This window comes from Prionailurus bengalensis, chromosome X (assembly GCF_016509475.1).
Source record: "Prionailurus bengalensis isolate Pbe53 chromosome X, Fcat_Pben_1.1_paternal_pri, whole genome shotgun sequence".
Classification (NCBI taxonomy): Eukaryota; Metazoa; Chordata; class Mammalia; order Carnivora; family Felidae; genus Prionailurus; species Prionailurus bengalensis.
In genome coordinates, this window is record NC_057361.1 from 70,968,375 (window position 1) to 70,990,735 (window position 22,361).

General features: G+C 40.2%; 1 pseudogene; it reads left to right on the forward strand.

Annotated features, from left to right (window-relative positions):
* Positions 1 to 9,315: 9,315 nt before the first annotated feature.
* LOC122476899 lies at positions 9,316 to 12,356 on the forward strand (annotated as a pseudogene).
* The last annotated feature ends 10,005 nt before the right edge of the window (positions 12,357 to 22,361 follow it).

Below are 22,361 nucleotides of genomic sequence, written 5' to 3' on the forward strand. Positions count from 1 at the left end.
ATGGTTTCAGGACTCACATTTAGGTCCTTAATTCATTTTGAATTTATTTTTATGTATAGTGTAAGAAACTGGTCCATTTTTATTCTTTTCATGTAGCTGTCCAGTTTTCCCAACACCATTTTTGAAAGACACTGTCTTTTTCCCATTGGATATTATCTCCTGTTTTGTCAAAAATTAATTGACCATATAGTTGTGAGTTCACTTCTGGATTTTCTATTTTGTTCCATTGATCTGTTTCTGTTTTTGTACCAGTATCATACTGTTTTTCTCACTACAGCTTTGTAACATAACTTGAAGTCTGAAATTGTGATTCCTCCCACTTTGCTTTTCTTTTTCAAGATTGCTTTAGCTCTTCAAGGTATTTTGTGATTCCATATAAGTTTTAGGATTATTGGTTCTAGCTGTGTGAAAAGTGCTGATGGTATTTTGATAGGGATTGCATTAAATCTGTTTATTGCTTTGGGTAGGATAGACATTTTAACAGTATTTGTTCTTCCTATCCATTAGCATGGAAAATCTTTCCATTTGTGTCATATTCAATTTCTTTCATTATTGTTTTATACTTTTCAGAGTAAAGGTCTTTCACATCCTTGGCTTAGTTTATTCCTAGGTATTTTAATATCCTTGGTGCAGTTGTAAATGGGATTGTTTACTTAATTTCTCTTTCTGCTGATTCATTATTAATGTATAGAAATTCAACATATTCCTGTACATTGATCTGTGTCCTATAACCTTACTGAATTTATCAGTTATAGTAGTTTTTTGATGGAGTCTTTAGGTTTTTTTGTATTTAGTATCATGTTATCTGCAAATAGTGAAATGTTACTTCTTCCTTACCAATTTTGATGCATTTTATTCCTTTCTCTTGTCTCATTGCTGTGGCTAGGACTCCCATTGCTATCTTGAAGAAAAATGATGGAAATGGACATCCTTGCCTTTTTCCTGACCTTGGGGGAAAAGCCCTCTATGGTTTTTCACCATGGAGTTTGATGTTAAACTGTGGTTTTTTTCATACATGGCCTTTATTATGTCAAGGTATGTTTCCTTTAAACCTACTTTGTTGAGGGCTTTTATCATGAATGGATGTTGTACTTTTTGAAATGCTTTTTCTGCATCTATTAAAATTATCATGTTTTTCTTTCTCATATATATGTGATCTATCTCATTGATTGATTGGTCAATGAATCACTCTTACATCCTGGTACACACTTGGTGGTGGTGAATGATTTTTTAAAATGTACTGTTGGATTCAGTTTGCTAACATTTTATCCAGGAGTTTTTCATCTCTCTTCATCAGAGATATCAGCCTGTGGTTCTTTATGTTACTGTCTTTACATGTTTTTTTGCTGGGAATGGCCAGCAAACCCTAGGCCGACAGATGAAAGATTACACTTTGCTGAGAAAGAGAGAAGGCATGGGGGGCAATGTTCACAGATGAAGACCCCCTTTGCCTCAGTCACATTCTCATTTATTGCAGTGTCATGCCAATCACAAGTCTCAGTTGGGTTGTTGTGTACAGAGGGCATATAACATTTTGGGCATGCAAAAACAAAGGGTGCATGACTTAAAGGTGAACAATCATAAGAGACTAATGAAATCATAGATATACAACAAGGATCTATGTGTCCTATTGTTTTGCTAAATTTTGTATACAATGTATAGATGATGGAGTTCCCCAAGGACTGCAGAAATACCTGGGAGGGCCTTCCCAGGGAATTCCACAGTCAGGGCAGTTGCCACAGGCCTCCAGCATTCCAAGAGACCCACGCCTCTCCCAAGCTTAACTGCAACCCACTAGAAATCTCTGTGTTACATTTTAGCTAGCCAAGCATTGTGTATAATCTTGTCATCCTCAGTAATAACCCCAACAGTTTTTGGTATCAGGGTAATTCTGGCCTTACATGATGAATTTGGGTATTTTTCCTCTTCTTTTTTTTTTGGAATACTTTGAGAATAATAGGTATTTTTTGTCCTTTACGTGTTTGTTAGATTTTACCTGTGAATTCTAGTCCTGGACTTTTGTTTCTTGGGAGTTTTTTTTTATTATTGATTAAGTTTCATTGCTGAATTTAGTTCAGATTTTCTATCTATTATTGAGTTTGGGGAAGTTATATATGTTTCCAGAAACTTATCCATTTGTTCTAGGTTAGGACATAATTTTGGTTAGTACTCTTTTATGAGCCAATACTTCTGTGGTGACAGTGTTACTTTTCCTCTTTAGTTTATTGTTCTGTTTATATCTTTCTTTTCTTGTTATGAATATGGCCAGGGATTTATCAATTTTGTTTATCTTTTCAAAGAACCAGCTTTTGGTTTCATCAGTTTGTTTCTGTCTTTTGTCTCTGTGTCATTTATTTCTGTTCAAGTCTTTATTTCTTTCCTTCTACTCACATTGGGCTTTGTTCTTCTCTTTCTAGTTTCTTTAGGTGTAAGGTTAGGTTTTTTATTTTAATTGTTTCTTGTTTTTTGAAGTAGGTCTATATTGCTATATGTTTCCCTCTTACAAATGCTTTTGCTGCATCCTGAAGATTTGGAACCATTGTGTTTTCATTTTCATTTGTTTCCATGTATTTTTAATTGTTTTCTTTGATTACTTTGTTGACTCATTAGTTGTTTAGTGTTATGTTGTTTAGCCTCCACACGTTTGTGTTCCAATCATTTTTCTTGTGATTTATTTCTAGTTTCATACCATTGTGGTCAGAAAAGATGCATGGTATGATTTTAATCTTAAATTTATTGATACTATTTTATGGCCTATCATGTGATCTATTCTGGAGAATGTTCTGTGTGCACCCCAAAAGAACTTGTATTTTGTCATTTTTGGTGGAATGTTCTGAATATATCTGTTATATCCATTTAATCTAATGTGTCAAAGACGCTATTTCCTTAGTGATTTTCTTCCTTGATGATCTATTGATTGATGTTGTGAGATGTTTAAGTCTCTTACTATTACAGCATTATCATCAAGTTCTTTCTTTGTGTCCTTTAATATCTGCTTTATGTAATTAGGGTCTTCAGTGTCAGATGCATAGATATTTAAAATTGTTATATCCTCTTCTTGGGTTGATCCCTTTAACATTATGTACTGTCCTTTTCTGTCTTTTGTTATAGTATTTGTTTTAAAATCTACTTTTTTTCTGACATAAGTACTGCTGCCCCAGATGTTTTGCTTCCATTTGATTGGTAAATGTTTTTCCATCCCTTCACTTTCTGTGTATGTGTATGTGTCTTTAGGTCTGAGATGAGTGTTTTGTAGGCAGCATATAGATAGATCTTGTTTTTTATCCATTCCACCACCTTATGTTTTCTTATTGGAGCATTTAGGCCTTTTACATTCAAAGTAATTATTGGTAGGTACGTATTTATTTTCATTTTGTTATTTGTTTTCTGATTGCCTTGCAGTTCTTCTCTGTTCCTCTTCTCTTGCTCTCCTTATTGTGATCGATGATTTTCTGTAGCAGTATATTGGCTTTCTTTCTCTTTATTTTTTGGGTATCTATTATAAGTTTTTGGCTTGGAGTTACCATGAGGTTCTTATATAGCATCCTAAGTACATAGCAATCTGTATTAAGTGGATGGTCATTTAAGTTCAAACATATTCTCAAAAAAGAACTTCTTTCTTCTTTTACTCTTTCCTCCACTTTTTATATATATGCTGTCATATTTTACATCTTTTTATTCATAATTTTCTCTTGTCTAATTATGGCCATTTCTTTTCCACTGAAAGTCCCTTTACCATTTCTTGTAATCCTGGTTTAGTAATGATAAACTCCTTTAACTTATCTGGAAACTCTATTTCTCCTTCAAATCTGAATGATAATCTTGCTAGGTAGAGTATTCCTGGTTGTAGCGATTTTTTCCCTTTTAGCAGTTTGAATATATCATGGCATTCCCCTCTGACTTGCAAAGTTTCTGCTGAAAAATAAGGTAATAGCCTTATAGTTCCCCTTTTGGTAACTTTTTGTTTCTCTATTGCTGCTTTTAAAATTCTCTCTTTACCTTTACCTTTGACATTTTGATTATTATATATCATGTTATAGATTTCATTGAGTTCACCTTATTTGGAATCCTCTATGCTTCTTAGACATAGGTATCTATTTCCTTTTCTTTTTGTATTAAATATATTGTCAAATTGGTTTCCACATAACACCCAGTCCTCATCCCAACAGGTGCCCTCTTCAATGCCCATCACCCACTTTCCCGTCTCCCCCACCCCCTATCAACCCTCAGTTTGTTCTCAGTATTTAAGAGTCTCTTATAGTTTGCATCCCTCCCTCTCTCTTTTTCCCCCTTTCCCTCCCCCATGATCTTCTGTTAAGTTTCTCAGGATCCACATATGAGTATAAGCATATAGTATCTGTCTTCTCTGAATTATTTCACTTAGCATAATACTCTCTAGTTCCAACCACATTGCTGCAAGTGGCAAGATTTCATTCTTTCTCATTGCCATGTAGTATTCCATTGTATATATAAACCATATCTTCTTTATCCCTTTGTCAGTTGATGGACATTTAGGTTCTTTCCATAATTTTGCTATTGTTGAAAATGCTGCTATAAACACTGAGGTACATGTGCCCCTGTGCATCAGCACTCCTGTATCCCTTGGGCAAATTACTAGCAGTACTGTTGCTGGATCATAGGGTAGTTCTATTTTTAATTTTTTTGAGGAACCTCCACACTGTTTTCCAGAGTGGCTGCACCAGTTTGAATTCCCACCAACAGTGCAAGAGGGTTCCCCTTTCTCCACATCCTCGCCAGCATCTATAGTCTCCTGATTTGTTCATTTTAGACACTCTGACTGGCATGAGGTGGTACCTCAGTGTGATTTTGATTTGTATCTCCCTGATGAGGAGTGACATTTAGCATCTTTTCATGTGTCTGTTGGCCATCTGGATGTCTTCTTGAGAGAAGTGTCTATTCATGTCTTCTGCCCATTTCTTCACTGGATTATTTGTATTTCAGGTGTGGAGTTTGGTGAGTTCTTTATAGATTTTGGATACTAGCCCTTTGACTGATATGTCATCTGCAAATATCTTTTCCCATTCCGTTGTTTGCCTTTTAGTTTTGTTGATTGTTTCCTTTGCAGTGCAGAAGTTTTTATCTTTGCTGAGGTCCTGATAGTTCATTTTTGCTTTTATTTCCCTTGCCTTTGGGGATGTGTCGAGTAAGAATCTATTTCCTTTTCTATGTCAGGGAAGTTTTCAGCTATTATTTCCTCAAATAAGGTTTCTACTCCTTTTTCTCTTTCCCTTCTGGGAATAATTTGAATTTTTGTTCATTTGATGTTGTCCAAGTGATCCCTTAACGTGTCTTTATTTTTTTAATTATTTTCTCTTTTTACTGTTCAGCCTGAATGCTTTCTATTGCCCTTTTTCCACGTTGACTCAGGGTCATATGTATTGATGATACACTTGGCAGCACAGATGAAGCTGAAATGGGTGCAAGCTAGGTGCCCCAGGGCGTTCCGTGGAGAAGGTGTCCTGGTGGGGCAGCTGGAGCTGAGGCAGTGTGTAAGCTGGGATGTTCCTGAGCTTTTTGTACAGAGGACACCCTGGCAGAATAGCTGAAACTAAAGTGGGTGCAAGATGGGGGTCCACAGGTTCTATGCATATAGAGTACCTGGATACAGTATCTGATGCTGATGTGGATACAAACCAGGGTGTTCCAAGACTCTCCACACAGAGGGTACCCTTAAGGGGGGACAGAAGCCATTCCAGGGTACAGTTTTGGAGTTTCTCGGGAGGTACCCTGATAGGAAAGATGAAGCTAAATCAGCATGGGCTGGTGGGGTCCCTAGAATCCATGGACAAAATGTGTTCTGACTGGATAGCTGAAGGTAAGTCGAGTAGAACCTGGGATGCCACAAGTTGTTTAGCACAGGCGTGCCTTGTCCTGGTAACTGGAGATGAGGCTGTTATGGCCAGGTGTGTTCTTGGGGTCTTTTCACACAGGGTCCCCTGGTGGGGGTCACTGAAACTAATGCAAACACAGGTCAAGGATTCCCAGAGTATTTTGTGCAGAGAGCACTTTAGCAGGGTGGCTGGATATGAAACAGATGTCTAAGATGTTCCAGAGCACTCTGCATGAGGAGTGCCCTAGCAAGCTGTCTAAGGCCAAAATGTTGTGGGCCTGAAGTTTTCCACAATGCTTTACACGTGTGTCACCTTGATGCAAAGGCTGAGGTTGTAGTGAGCACTAGCCAGGAGTGTCCTGGCATACACCAACCTCTCTGTGGTAACCTTGGTGAGGTAACTGGGGCTGGTATTGGCTATGGGCCACAGAGGTGGCAGGCAGATTAGGGCACCCGGACTATGCACTGTACTTTCAAGGTAGGGGGGAGTGTAGGCCATTTCCATAAGGCCTTCCCACCTGAAGAAAGTTCCAGTAGCTCCTCCAGCCATTTGGCAGAATTCTAGTTCTGCCTTTTTTATATGCTAGTGGCTGTTTTAAACTGTGGCTTTTGAAACAAGAGAAAAAAGGGGGAAAGAGAAAAGAAAAAAGTCAAGAAAAAAAACAGCTTTATTCACTCACTCACTCATTCATTCATTCGGTCGTGGGCCCAGCTGGGACTGGTATGGACTTGCAGACCTGGGACTTGCTGACGTGGTAAGCTGGTTTCTCTGACCATTCCCATAGCTCCTCTGCCCTTTTGCCCAGCGCAGCCAGAGCTGGTGTGAGTTTGTGAACCCTGGACTCACTGAGGTGGCAATCCAGTTATGGCATCTATACCCTGTTCAGGTATGCACTTTTAAGGTGGAAGGGGAATGTAAACCTGTAATTCTCCAGTCCCTATGACCCAGAGAACTTTTCAACAGTTCTTCTAGCTGTTTTGTGGAGTTCTGGAGTTGTCTCTTATATGTTAGTTGCTCTTTTAATTGCAGTGTTTTTTTCTATGCCCAAGGATAGAGGAGTCTGTTCCCAGTCCCTCATTACTATCACTCCCCACTACAGTTCCCAGAGTGGAGGGTGGGGGTTTTCTCTGTTACCATGTCTCCATCTTTCTTGATGTTCTTTGTGCCTCTCTATTTTTTGTTGTACAGAAGCTGTTTAGTCAGCCCACAGTTCTTCAGGAGGAATTATTCTATACACATGTGCAATTTGATGTGTTCCATGAAGGAGATGAATTCAGGGTCTTTCTACATTGTCATCTTGGACTGGAACCTGAATGTAGCATTTTTAATTCTCAAGTATATTTGTTAGTGCTAAAAGTCTTGGAGTACCTAAGTGACTCAGTTGGTTAAGCACCCAACTCAATTTCGGCCCAGGTCATGATCTCACCAGTTTGTGAGTTTGAGCCCTGTGTCAGGCTCTGCACTGACAGTCTGGAGCCTGCTTAGGATTCTGTCTCCATCTCTCTTTGCCTCTGTCTCTTTCCCTCAAAATAATTAAATAAACTTAAAAAAATCTTTATTCCACCTTTGTACCCTCTTTTATAACTTTCTTCCTTCTCAGGTCTTTTTAATTCTGTCTATTGCTTATTCAAACTGTTGTCCCTTGACCCTGGTTGCTGTGGACAATGCTTGTTTCTTTAAATGCTTTTAGTAAAATCTATCCAGGACGCTCCTCAGCCATGGGAATGCTCCAAGTTGGGCAAGGAAAAATGAAGTTCTTTCAGCAATCCATCAGGGAGCCAACAGACAAGTTGAAACTCACAGCTACAACTCTGTAAAAATACTAAATATCTTGCTCCCTCTCATAATAGCAACTTTCACTGTCAATGAAGGCTGTCATCCTCACTGTCACCATTGATCTGCAGTGGAAGATAACTGAGCAGTTTAAATGCCACGGCACTTTTTATTACAAAGCAACAGCTTTCTTCATCAAGCTTTGTTTTGATTTTTGTAAGTTTTTTATTCCGTATTTCTTTCTTTTTTTTTTACTAGTTTAATCTGGTTTTTTATTTGAAGAAATCACATTCACATTTAGTGCTTTCTTTGTTAATAATAAAAAAGTAATGATGCAGAAGCACATATGGCATACTAATTTAGTAAGGGATGGTGTATCCCAAATAAAGTGTAACTTTTTACGAAAGGAAAAGGCAAACTATCGCCTGTAGGCCAAATCCTGCCTGCTGTCTATTTCTTTTTTTCCCCACTATTTTTTAAATATGAAATTTATTGTCAAATTGGTTTCCATACAACACCCAATGCTCATCCCAAAAGGTGCCCTCCTCACTACCCATCACCCACTCTCCCCTCCCTCCCACCCCCACCCCCCATCAACCCTCAGTTTGTTCTCAGTTTTTAAGAGTCTCTTATGGTTTGGATCTCTCCCACACTAACCTCTTTTTTTTTCTTCCCCTCCCCCATGGACTTCTGTTAAGTTTCTCAGGATCCACATAAGAGTGAAAACATATGGTATCTGTCTTTCTCTCTATGACTTATTTCACTTAGCATAACACTCTCCCGCTCCATCCACGTTGCTACAAAAGGCCATATTTCATTCTTTCTCATTGCCACGTAGTATTCCATTGTGTATATAAACCACAATTTCTTTATCCATTCATTGATTCCGTATTTCTGAAGAAGTTGATTTTAATAGCTTTTGCTACCTCATGACTTGCTTTGCAGAGGTATGGAGTCCTGTAGTGCCTTTTTACTACTCCAGTTTTAGTGATATCAGCCCTCTTGTGTAGTTTTTAAAAGTAAGGTATTTTGAAATATCATTAGTAAGAAAAACTAAAAAAAAACTCAATTATATGTGTTCTGATTTCTATATAACAAAATTATAAGCTTATCAATGTTTTTTTTTTAAACATTTACTAAAGGGACACCTGGGTGGCTCAGTCAGTTAAGCGTTCGACTTTGCCTCACGTCATGATCTTACAATTTGTGAGTTTGAGCCCCATATCGGGCTCTGTGCTGACAGCTCAGAGCCTGGAGCCTGCTTTAGATTCTGTCTCTCCCATTCTCTCTGCCCCTCCCCCACTGATGCTCACACTCTCTCTCTCTCTCAAAAATAAATAAACATAAAAAAATTTTAAATAAACATTTATTAAAAATTGAGAATCATGAAAATTCGGTAAATGGAAGAACTCTCTGTAAAAGCACTGCTGTCTTTTTACTATCTTCATATTTAATTTCTAAATCTATGCCTAACACTAAAGAAATTAACAAACACTTCTTTTTTTTTGTTTTGACTACTGACAGTGTTTTTATCCACCCAATAAAATAACGTTGTAATCCCACCCACACCCCTTACCATCCACACCTGTTGGCACCAGCCCAGAACAGCTCCCCACCCCCAACCCCCTCTGATGTGGCTGGAGCTTGAGGCTTACAGGGCCAAAAACACTGCAGACTGGAGACTGGAACAACTTGGAGATGGTGGATAATAGCTATTCGAGTCTGCAATTAAAAATGGTATTTGTTGTTCTCTGACGTATTTCACTTAGAATAATACTCCCTAGCTCTATCCATGTCATTACACATGGCAAGATTTCATTCTTTTTAATGGCTGGGTAATATTCTTTATATATATATATATATATACACACACACACACACACACACACCCCATATCTTCTGTATCCATTCATCAGTTAATGGACATTTTGGCTCTTTCCATAATTTGGTTATTGTTGATAATGCTGCTATAAAACACTGGGGTACATGTATTCCTTTGAATTTGTATTTTTGTCTCCTTTTTGTAAATACCCAGTAGTGAAGTTGCGGGATCCTAGGGTAGTTCTAATTATTTTCCAAGTTTTTATTTCAATTCCAGCTAGTTAACATACATACAGTGCAATATCAGTTTCAGGTATAGAATTTAGTGATTCATCACATACATACAACACCAGGTGCTTATCACAAGTGCCCTCCTTAATACCCATCATCTGTTTAACCCATCCTCCCTATGCCCTCTTCCTCTCCAGTAGCCATCAGTTTCATCTGTATAGTTAAAAGTCAGTTTCTTGGTTTCCCTTTCCTTTTTTCCCCTATGCTTATTTATTTTCTTACTTAAATTCTGCATATGAGTAAAATTCCATGGTATTTTTCTTTCTCTTATTTCACATAGCATAATACTCTCACATTGTTGGCAAATGGCAAGATTTCATTCATTTTTTATGGCTGAGTAATGTTCCATTGCATATATATATATATATATATATACCACATCTTCTTTATCCATTCATTAGTCAATGGACATTTGAACTCTTTCCAAAATTTGGTTATTGTTGATAATGCTGCTATAAACATTCTGGTGTATGTATCCCTGTGAATTAGTATTTTGTGTCCTTTGGGTAAATACCTAGTAGTACAATTGCTTGATCCTGGATAGTGATATTTTTAACTTTTTGAGGAACCTTAATACTGTTTTCCAGAGTGGCTATATCCATTTGCATTCTCACCAACAGTGTAAGAAGTTTCCCTTTTCTCCACATCCTCACCAACACCTGTTGTTTCCTGTGTTGTTCATTAGCAATTCTAACAGGTGTGATATGATGTCTCATTATAGTTTTGATTTGTATTTCCCTGATGATGAGCATTGTTGAGCAGCTTTTCATATATCTGTTAACCATCTGCATGTCTTTTTTGGAAAAATGTCTATTCATGTATTCTGCCCACTTTTTAAATGGATTGGTTTTTAGGTATTGAGTTTGACAAGTTTTTGTATATTTTGGATAGTAACCCTTCATCATATATGTCATTTGCAAACCTATTCTCCCATTCCTTAGGTTGTCTTTTAGTTTTGTTGACTGTTTCCTTCACTGTTCAGGTTTTTATTTGGATGAAGTCCCAATAGTTTATTTTTGCTTTTGTTTCCCTCACCTGTGGAGACGTGTCCAGTAAGAAGTTGCCACAGCAGATTTCAAAGAAGTTACTGCCTGTGTTCTCCTCTAGGTTTTTGATGGTTTCTGGTCCCACATTTAGGTCTTTCATCCATTTTCAATTTATTTTTATGTATGATGTAAGAAAGTGGTCCATTTTTGTTCTTTTACATGTTACTGTCCAGTTTTGCCAGCACCATTTGTTGAAGAGACTTTTTTCCATTGGACTTTCTTTCCTTCTCTATCAAAGATTAATTGACCATATAGATGTGGGTTGATTTCTGGGTTTCCTATTCTGTTCCATTTATCTATGTGTCTGTTTTTGTGCCAGTATCATACTGTATTGATCACTACGGCTTTGTAATATACCTTGAAGTCCAGAATTATGATGCCTCCTGCTTTGCTTTGCTTTTTAAGTGTTGCTTTGGCTATTTGGGGTCCTTTGTGGTTCCATACAAATTTTAGGATTGTATGTTCAAGCTTTGGGAAAAATGCTGGTGGAATTTTAGTAGGGATTACATTAAATGTGTATATTTCTTTGGGTAATACAGACATTTTAACAATATTTGTGCTTCCAATCCATGAACATGGAATGCTTTTCCATATGATTTCACTCATATGTGGAATTTAAGAAACAAAACAAACAAGCAAAGGGAAAAGAGAGAGGCAAACCAAGAAACAGACTCTTAATTATAGACAACAAACTGATGGATACCAGAAGGGGAGTAAGTGGGAAAATGGGTTAAATATGTAATGGGTATTAAGGAATGCACTTGTGATGAGCACCAGGTGTTGTACATGAGTGTTGAATCACTGTATTGTAAACCTGAAACTAATATTACACTGTGTGATAACTAACTAGAATTTAAAGAAAAACTTTTAATAATGGCTTCCAATAAAACTACATTGCAAAAAATGGGAAAGAAACAGAATGGAAAGAATAAAAAAGTAGAAGAGGCATGCCCAGAAGAAGTTTGGTGGAAAAAGTACTGAACCAATGTATAGTGAAAGGGAAGATGGAGTATTTCCTGAAGTGTAAAGGACTTACAGATGCTAATAATACTTGGGAACCTGAATAAAATTTAGATAGTCCAGAGTTAATTGAAACATCGTTTTTAAAAACAATAATGTTTATTTTTGATAGACTGAGAGACAGAGTGTGAGAGAGGCAGAGAGAGAGCGAGACACAGAATCCAAAGCAAGCTCCAGGCTCTGAGCTGTCAGCACAGAGCCCTATGCAGGGCTCAAACTCACAAACCATGAGATCATGACCTGAGCCAATATTGGACACTTGATAGACTGAGTCACCCAGGCGCCCCAAAGCATTTCTTAATTATCAAAAAGCTGACAAAGAAAAATATGGTACACAAAGAAAATATCTGACAGTGAATCTGATGATAAGAAAGCAAAGGAGAAAGGGATGCTGCTGCTAAGTCAAGAGATTTTGCCATAAGTCTTGATCCTGAATGAATAATTCATGCCACAGACAGCAGTGAAAAATTAATACTGCTCATGAAATGAAAGACTCAATGAGGCAGACTTAGTTCTGGCAAAAGAGGCAAATATAAAGTGTCCTCAATTATAATTGCTTTTTGGGGGTGCCTGGGTGGCTCAGGTGATTAAGCATCCAACTTCAGCTCAGGTCATGATCTCACAGTTTGTGAGTTTGAGGGCTGTGTTGGGCTCTGTGCTGACAGCTCGGAACCTGGAGCCTGCTTTGCATTATGTGTCTCCCTCTCTCTCTGCCCCTCCCCTGTTCATGCTATCTATCTATCTCTCAAAAATAAACATTTGAGACTTTCCACCTTGCTGAGTGTGGCAGCTCGAGGGGCCTTCACCACGCACTGGGTCCTCACAGAGGACAGGAAGATCCAGCAGCAGTTCCCGTGCATTTCCAAACCATTGTGTGCATTTTTAAAAAACACAACTGAAGATGGTGATTCCTGGGGGACTCAGAGGGGGAGATGGCAGCATAGGAAGACACTGGGCTCACCTCGTCCTGCTGATTGCTTATATTCCATCCACATCTGTGTAAATAACCCAGAAAACCACCAGAAGGCTAGCAGAAAGGACTCTCAGGAGTGAAGCATAGACAAAAGGACCACAGAAGAGGATATGAAGGGCGGAGAGGCAATGCATGCTACACGGACTGGTGGGAGGGAGCCAGAGCAGTGGAGGGGAACCCCACCACGCAAGGCAGAGCCGCTGAAGCCTGGTTTGCAAAAGCGGAGGGGCCAGACTTTGTGAGTTCTGACAGCCAGCGGGACTTAACATCTGGAATGTTAAAAGTAAACAGCTCTGCTCTCAGAGAGTAGGGAGGGCAAGAGAACACCAGGAGGGAGAGTTGTTGGTCCCTGGAAGACAGAGCTCAGCTCTGACGGGGAACAAAGGCACTGGAAAGAGCCATCTCCCTCTCCCATCCCCCAGCCAAAATTCCAAAGGAACCAGTTCCCATCACTGAACTTGCATCGCACAAATGCCCAATGCTGTGATTCTGTGGATCCATCCCTCCGATGGGCCTGCCTCCCTCCCAGTGCTGCAGGGCCACTCACACAGGGGACCACTGAAGGCAAAGCGAGCTGAGCCTACCTCTCCCACCCCTGTGCAACTTCTGGATCCACCCCGGCTAATACACCAGATCCCATAGAAGCAACACCACAAGCCTGGCAGTGTGCAAGTAGCCCAGACAGGGGCCACACCACTCCACAGTGAGTCCTGCCCCTGGGAGAGGGGAAGATAAGGTACACACCAGTCTGACTGTGGCCCCAGCAGTAGGCTGTGGGCAGATATCGGGTCTGACTGCGGTCCTGCCCACCAACACAAGTTTTGACAACTCATCTTTGACAAAGCAGGAAAGAACATCCAATGGAAAAAAGACAGTCTCTTTAACAAATGGTTCTGGGAGAACTGGACAGCAACATGCAGAAGGTTGAAACTAGACCACTTTCTCACACCATTCACAAAAATAAACTCAAAATGGATAAAGGACCTGAATGTGAGACAGGAAACCATCAAAACCCTAGAGGAGAAAGCAGGAACAGACCTCTCTGACCTCAGCCGTAGCAATCTCTTACTCGACACATTCCCAAAGGCAAGGGAAATAAAAGCAAAAATGAATTACTGGGACCTTATGAAGATAAAAAGCTTCTGCACAGCAAAGGAAACAACCAACAAAACTAAAAGGCAACCAACGGAATGGGAAAAGATATTTGCAAATGACATATCAGACAAAGGGCTAGTATCCAAAATCTATAAAGAGCTCACCAAACTCCACACCCGAAAAACAAATAATTCAGTGAAGAAATGGGCAGAAAACATGAATAGACACTTCTCTAAAGAAGACATCCGGATGGCCAACAGGCACATGAAAAGATGTTCAACATCGCTCCTCATCAGGGAAATACAAATCAAAACCACACTCAGATATCACCTCACGCCAGTCAGAGTGGCCAAAATGAACAAATCAGGAGACTATAGATGCTGGAGAGGATGTGGAGAAACGGGAACTCTCTTGCACTGTTGGTGGGAATGCAAATTGGTGCAGCCGCTCTGGAAAGCAGTGTGGAGGTTCCTCAGAAAATTAAAAATAGATCTCCCCTATGACCCAGCAATAGCACTGCTAGGAATTTACCCAAGGGATATAGGAGTACTGATGCATAGAGGCACCTGTACCCCAATGTTTATAGCAGCACTCTCAACAATAGCCAAATTATGGAAAGAACCTAAATGTCCATCAACTGATGAATGGATAAAGAAATTGTGGTTTATATACACAATGGAATACTATGTGGCAATGAGAAAGAATGAAATATGGCCTTTTGTAGCAACGTGGATGGAAGTGGAGAGTGTTATGCTAAGTGAAATAAGCCATACAGAGAAATACAGATACCATATGGTTTTACACTTATGTGGATCCTGAGAAACTTAACAGACACCCATGGGGGAGGGGAAGGGGAAAAAAAAAGAGGATAGAGTGGGAGAGAGCCAAAGCATAGGAGACTGTTAAAAACTGAGAACAAACTGAGGGTTGATGGGGGGTGGGAGGGAGGGGAGGGTGGGTGATGGGTATTGGGTAGGGCACCTTTTGGGATGAGCACTGGGTGTTGTATGGAAACCAATTTGACAATAAATTTCATATATTGAAAAAAAAAAAAGAAAGCTGAGTAGCCATACTTATATCAGACAAACTAGACTTTAAATTAAAGGCTGGAACAAGAGATGAAGAAGGACATCATATAATAATTACAGGGTCTATCCATCAGGAAGAGCTAACAATTATTAATGTTTATGCACCGAATACAGGAGCCCCCAAATATATAAAACATTTACTCACAAACATAAGCAAACTTATTGATAAGAATGTGGTAATTGCAGGGGACTTTAATACCCCACTTACAACAATGGATAGATCATCTAGACACAGGTTCAATAAAGAAACAAGGGCCCTGAATGATACATTGGATCAGATGGACTTGACAGATATATTTAGAACTCTGCATCCCAAAGCAACAGAATATACTTTCTTCTCGAGTGCACGTGGAACATTCTCCAAGAGAGATCAAACGCTGGGTCACAAAACAGCCCTTCATAAGTATACAAGAATTGAGATCATACCATGCACACTTTCAGACCACAATGTTATGAAACTTCAAATCAACCACAGGAAAAAGTCTGGAAAACCTCCAAAAGCATGAAGATTGAAGAACACCCTACTAAAGAATGAATGGATCGGATTCGGCGGCAAGATGGCGGCTTAGGAGGACGCTGGGCTCACCGCACGTCCTGCTGATCACTTAGATTCCATCTACACCTGCCTAAATAACCCAGAAAACCGCCAGAGGATTAGCAGAACAGAGTCGCCAGAGCCAAACACGGACGAGAGGCCCACGGAAGAGGGTAGGAAGGGCGGCGAGGCGGTGCGCGCTCCACGGACTGGCGGGAGGGAGCCGGGGCGGAGGGGCGGCTCGCCGGCCAAGCAGAGCCCCCGAGTCGGGCTGGCAAAAGCGGAGGGGCCGGGCGGACTGTGTTCCGACAGCAAGCGCGACTTAGCGTCTGGGAGGTCAGAAATTAACAGCTCTGCTCGGAAAGCGGGAAGGCTGGAGGACAAAGGGAGGGAGAGCTGCTGAGCCCCCTGACAACAGAGCTCAGTTTGGTGGGGAACAAAGGCGCTCGCCAGCGCCATTTCCCCCGCCCATCCCCCAGCCGAAATCCCAAAGGGAACCGGTTCCTGCCAGGGAACTTGCTCGCTCCGCGCAAACACCCAACTCTGCACTTAGGCAGAGCCAAACCTCCGGCAGCGGATCTGACTCCCTCCAGCTGCCACAGGGCCCCTCCTGAAGTGGATCACCTAAGGAGAAGCGATCTAAGCCTGCCCCTCCTGCCCCCGAGCACCTTGCCTACCCACCCCAGCTAATACGCCAGATCCCCAGCATCACAAGCCTGGCAGGGTGCAAGTAGCCCAGACGAGCCACACCACTCCACAGTGAATCCCGCCCCTAGGAGAGGGGAAGAGAAGGCACACACCAGTCTGACTGTGGCCCCAGCGGTGGGCTGGGGGCAGACATCAGGTCTGACTGCGGCCCCGCCCACCAACTCCAGGTATACACCACAGCACAGGGGAAGTGCCCTGCAGGTCCTCACCACGCCAGGGACTATCCAAAATGACCAAGCGGAAGAACTCCCCTCAGAAGAATCTCCAGGAAATAACAACAGCTAATGAGCTGATCAAAAAGGATTTAAATAATATAACAGAAAGTGAATTTAGAATAATAGTCATAAAATTAATCGCTGGGCTTGAAAACAGTATACAGGACAGCAGAGAATCTCTTGCTACAGAGATCAAGGGACTAAGGAACAGTCACGAGGAGCTGAAAAACGCTTTAAACGAAATGCATAACAAAATGGAAACCACCACAGCTCGGCTTGAAGAGGCAGAGGAGAGAATAGGTGAACTAGAAGATAAAGTTATGGAAAAAGAGGAAGCTGAGAAAAAGAGAGATAAAAAAATCCAGGAGTATGAGGGGAAAATTAGAGAATTAAGTGATACACTAAAAAGAAATAATATACGCATAATTGGTATCCCAGAGGAGGAAGAGAGAGGGAAAGGTGCTGAAGGGGTACTTGAAGAAATCATAGCTGAGAACTTCCCTGAACTGGGGAAGGAAAAAGGCATTGAAATCCAAGAGGCACAGAGAACTCCCTTCAGACGTAACTTGAATCGATCTTCTGCACGACATATCATAGTGAAACTGGCAAAATACAAGGATAAAGAGAAAATTCTGAAAGCAGCAAGGGGTAAACGTGCCCTCACATATAAAGGGAGACCTATAAGACTCGTGACTGATCTCTCTTTTGAAACTTGGCAGGCCAGAAAGAATTGGCAAGAGATTTTCAGGGTGCTAGACAGAAAAAATATGCAGCCAAGAATCCTTTATCCAGCAAGTCTGTCATTTAGAATAGAAGGAGAGATAAAGGTCTTCCCAAACAAACAAAAACTGAAGGAATTTGTCACCACTAAACCAGCCCTACAGGAGATCCTAAGGGGGACCCTGTGAGACAAAGTCCCAGAGACATCACTATAAGCATAAAACATACAGACATCACAATGACTCTAAACCCGTATCTTTCTATAATAACACTGAATGTAAATGGATTAAATGCGCCAACCAAAAGACATAGGGTATCAGAATGGATAAAAAAACAAGACCCATCTATTTGCTGTCTACAAGAGACTCATTTTAGACCTGAGGACACCTTTAGATTGACAGTGAGGGGATGGAGAACTATTTATCATGCGACTGGAAGCCAAAAGAAAGCTGGAGTAGCCATACTTATATCAGACAAACTAGACTTTAAATTAAAGGCTGTAACAAGAGATGAAGAAGGACATTATATAATAGTTACAGGGTCTATCCATCAGGAAGAGCTAACAATTATAAATGTCTATGCGCTGAATACCGGAGCCCCCAAATATATAAAAAAATTACTCATAAACATAAGCAACCTTATTGATAAGAATGTGGTAATTGCAGGGGACTTTAATACACCACTTACAGAAATGGATAGATCATCTAGACACACGGTCAATAAAGAAACAAGGGCCCTGAATGAGACATTGGATCAGATGGACTTGACAGATATATTTAGAACTCTGCATCCAAAAGCAACAGAATATACTTTCTTCTCGAGTGCACATGGAACATTCTCCAAGATAGATCATATACTGGGTCACAAAACAGCCCTTCATAAGTTTACAAGAATTGAAATTATACCATGCTTACTTTCAGACCACAATGCCATGAAGCTTGAAATCAACCACAGGAAAAAGTCTGGAAAACCTCCAAAAGCATGGAGGTTAAAGAACACCCTACTAACGAATGAGTGGGTCAACCAGGCAATTAGAGAAGAAATTAAAAAATATATGGAAACAAACGAAAATGAAAATACAACAATCCAAACGCTTTGGGACGCAGCCAAGGCAGTCCTGATAGGAAAATACATTGCAATCCAGGCCTATCTCAAGAAACAAGAAAAATCCCAAATACAAAATCTAACAGCACACCTAAAGGAACTAGAAGCAGAACAGCAAAGGCAGCCTAAGCCCAGTAGAAGAAGAGAAATAATAAAGATCAGAGCAGAAATAAACAATATAGAAACTAAAAAAACTGTAGAGCAGATCAACGAAACCAAGAGTTGGTTTTTTGAAAAAATAAACAAAATTGACAAACCTCTAGCCAGGCTTCTCAAAAAGAAAAGGGAGATGACCCAAATAGATAAAATCATGAATGAAAATGGAATGATTACAACCAATCCCTCAGAGATACAAACAATTATCAGGGAATACTATGAAAACTTATATGCCAACAAATTGGACAACCTGGAAGAAATGGACGAATTCCTGAACACCCACACGCTTCCAAAACTCAATCAGGAGGAAATAGAAAGCTTGAACAGACCCATAACCAGCGAAGAAATTGAATCGGTTATCAAAAATCTCCCAACAAATAAGAGTCCAGGACCAGATGGCTTCCCAGGGGAGTTCTACCAGACGTTTAAAGCAGACATAATACCTATCCTTCTCAAGCTATTCCAAGAAATAGAAAGGGAAGGAAAACTTCCAGACTCATTCTATGAAGCCAGTATTACTTTGATTCCTAAACCAGACAGAGACCCAGTAAAAAAAGAGAACTACAGGCCAATATCCCTGATGAATATGGATGCAAAAATTCTCAATAAGATACTAGCAAATCGAATTCAATGGCATATAAAAAGAATTATTCACCATGATCAAGTGGGATTCATTCCTGGGATGCAGGGCTGGTTCAACATTCGCAAATCAATCAACGTGATACATCACATTAACAAAAAAAGAGAGAAGAACCATATGATCCTGTCAATCGATGCAGAAAAGGCCTTCGACAAAATCCAGCACCCTTTCTTAATAAAAACCCTTGAGAAAGTCGGGATAGAAGGAACATACTTAAAGATCATAAAAGCCATTTATGAAAAGCCCACAGCTAACATCATCCTCAACGGGGAAAAACTGAAAGCTTTTTCCCTGAGATCAGGAACACGACAAGGATGCCCACTCTCACCGCTGCTGTTTAACATAGTGCTGGAAGTTCTAGCATCAGCAATCAGACAACAAAAGGAAATCAAAGGCATCAAAATTGGCAAAGATGAAGTCAAGCTTTCGCTTTTTGCAGATGACATGATCTTATACATGGAAAATCCGATAGACTCCACCAAAAGTCTGCTAGAACTGATACAGGAATTCAGCAAAGTTGCAGGATACAAAATCAATGTACAGAAATCAGTTGCATTCTTATACACTAACAATGAAGCAACAGAAAGACAAATAAAGAAACTGATCCCATTCACAATTGCACCAAGAAGCATAAAATACCTAGGAATAAATCTAACCAAAGATGTAAAGGATCTGTATGCTGAAAACTATAGAAAGCTTCTGAAGGAAATTGAAGAAGACTTAAAGAAATGGAAAGACATTCCCTGCTCATGGATTGGAAAAATAAATATTGTCAAAATGTCAATACTACCCAAAGCTATCTACACCTTCAATGCAATCCCAATCAAAATTGCACCACCATTCTTCTCGAAACTAGAACAAGCAATCCTAAGATTCATATGGAACCACAAAAGGCCCCGAATAGCCAAAGGAATTTTGAAGAAGAAGACCAAAGCAGGAGGCATCACAATCCCAGACTTTAGCCTCTACTACAAAGCTGTCATCATCAAGACAGCATGGTATTGGCACCAAAACAGACACATAGACCAATGGAATAGAATAGAAACCCCAGAACTAGACCCACAAACGTATGGCCAACTCATCTTTGACAAAGCAGGAAAGAACATCCAATGGAAAAAAGACAGCCTCTTTAACAAATGGTGCTGGGAGAACTGGACAGCAACATGCAGAAGGTTGAAACTAGACCACTTTCTCACACCATTCACAAAAATAAACTCAAAATGGATAAAGGACCTAAATGTGAGACAGGAAACCATCAAAACCTTAGAGGAGAAAGCAGGAAAAGACCTCTCTGACCTCAGCCGTAGCAATCTCTTACTCGACACATTCCCAAAGGCAAGGGAATTAAAAGCAAAAGTGAATTACTGGGACCTTATGAAGATAAAAAGCTTCTGCACAGCAAGGGAAACAACCAACAAAACTAAAAGGCAACCAACGGAATGGGAAAAGATATTCGCAAATGACATATCGGACAAAGGGCTAGTATCCAAAATCTATAAAGAGCTCACCAAACTCCACACCCGAAAAACAAATAACCCAGTGAAGAAATGGGCAGAAAACATGAATAGACAGTTCTCTAAAGAAGACATCCGGATGGCCAACAGGCACATGAAAAGATGTTCAGCGTCGCTCCTTATCAGGGAAATACAAATCAAAACCACACTCAGGTATCACCTCACGCCAGTCAGAGTGGCCAAAATGAACAAATCAGGAGACTATAGATGCTGGAGAGGATGTGGTGAAGCGGGAACCCTCTTGCACTGTTGGTGGGAATGCAAATTGGTGCAGCCGCTCTGGAAAGCAGTGTGGAGGTTCCTCAGAAAATTAAAAATAGACCTACCCTATGACCCAGCAATAGCACTGCTAGGAATTTATCCAAGGGATACAGGAGCACTGATGCATAGGGCCACTTGTACCCCAATGTTCATAGCAGCACTCTCAACAATAGCCAAATTATGGAAAGAGCCTAAATGTCCATCAACTGATGAATGGATAAAGAAATTGTGGTTTATATACACAATGGAATATTACATGGCAATGAGAAAGAATGAAATATGGCCTTTTGTAGCAACGTGGATGGAACTGGAGTGTGATGCTAAGTGAAATAAGCCATACAGAGAAAGACAGATACCATATGGTCTCACTCTTATGTGGATCCTGAGAAACTTGGCAGGAACCCATGGGGGAGGGGAAGGAAAAAAAAAAAAAAAGAGGTTAGAATGGGAGAGAGCCAAAGCATAAGAGACTGTAAAAAAACTGAGAGCAAACTGAGGGTTGATGGGGGGTGGGAGGGAGGAGAGGGTGGGTGATGGGTATTGAGGAGGGCACCTTTTGGGATGAGCACTGGGTGTTGTATGGAAACCAATTTGTCAATAAATTTCAGAAAAAAAAAAAAAAAAAAAAGAATGAATGGATCAACCAGGCAATTAGAGAAGAAATTGAAAATATATGGAAACAAATGAAAAGGCAAATACAACAATCCAAATGCTTTGGGATACAGCGAAGGCAGACCTGAGAGGAAATTACATTGCAATCCAAGCCTAACTCCAGAAACAAGAAAAATTTCAAATACAAAATCTAATAGCACACCTAAAGAGAAGCAGAATGGCAAAGACACCCCAAACCCAGCAGGAGAAGAGAAATAATAAAGAATAGAGCAGAAGTAAACAATATAGAATCTAAAAAAAATTGTAGAGCAGATCAGTGCAAACAAGAGATGTTTTTTTTGGAAAAAAAAAAATTGATAAACTTCTAGCCAGGCTTCTCATTAAGAAAAGGGAGATGACCCAAATAGATAAAATCATGAATGAAAATGGAATTATTACAACCAATCCCTCATAAATACAAGCAATTATTGGGGAATACTATGAAAAATTATATGCCAACAAACTGGATAACCTGGAAGAAATTGGCAAATTCCTAAGCACCCATGCACATTGAAAACTCAAGCAGGAAGAAATAGAAAACTTAAACAGACCCACGCCAGGGAAGGCATTGAATCAGTTATCAAGAATCTCCACCCTGGGGGCGCCTGGGTGGCTCAGTTGGTTAAGTGGCCGACTTCGGCTCAGGTCATGATTTTGCGGTCCGTGAGTTCGAGCCCCGCGTCGGGCTCTGTGCTGACAGCTCAGAGCCTGGAGCCTGTTTCAGATTCTGTCTCCCTCTCTCTGACCCTCCCCCATTCATGCTCTGTCTCTCTCTGTCTCAAAAATAAATAAACGTTAAAAAAATTTTTAAATAAAAAAGAATCTCCACCCCGCAAAAAGGCCCAGGACCAGATGTCTTCCATGGTAATTCTACCAGACATTTAAAGCAGAGATAATA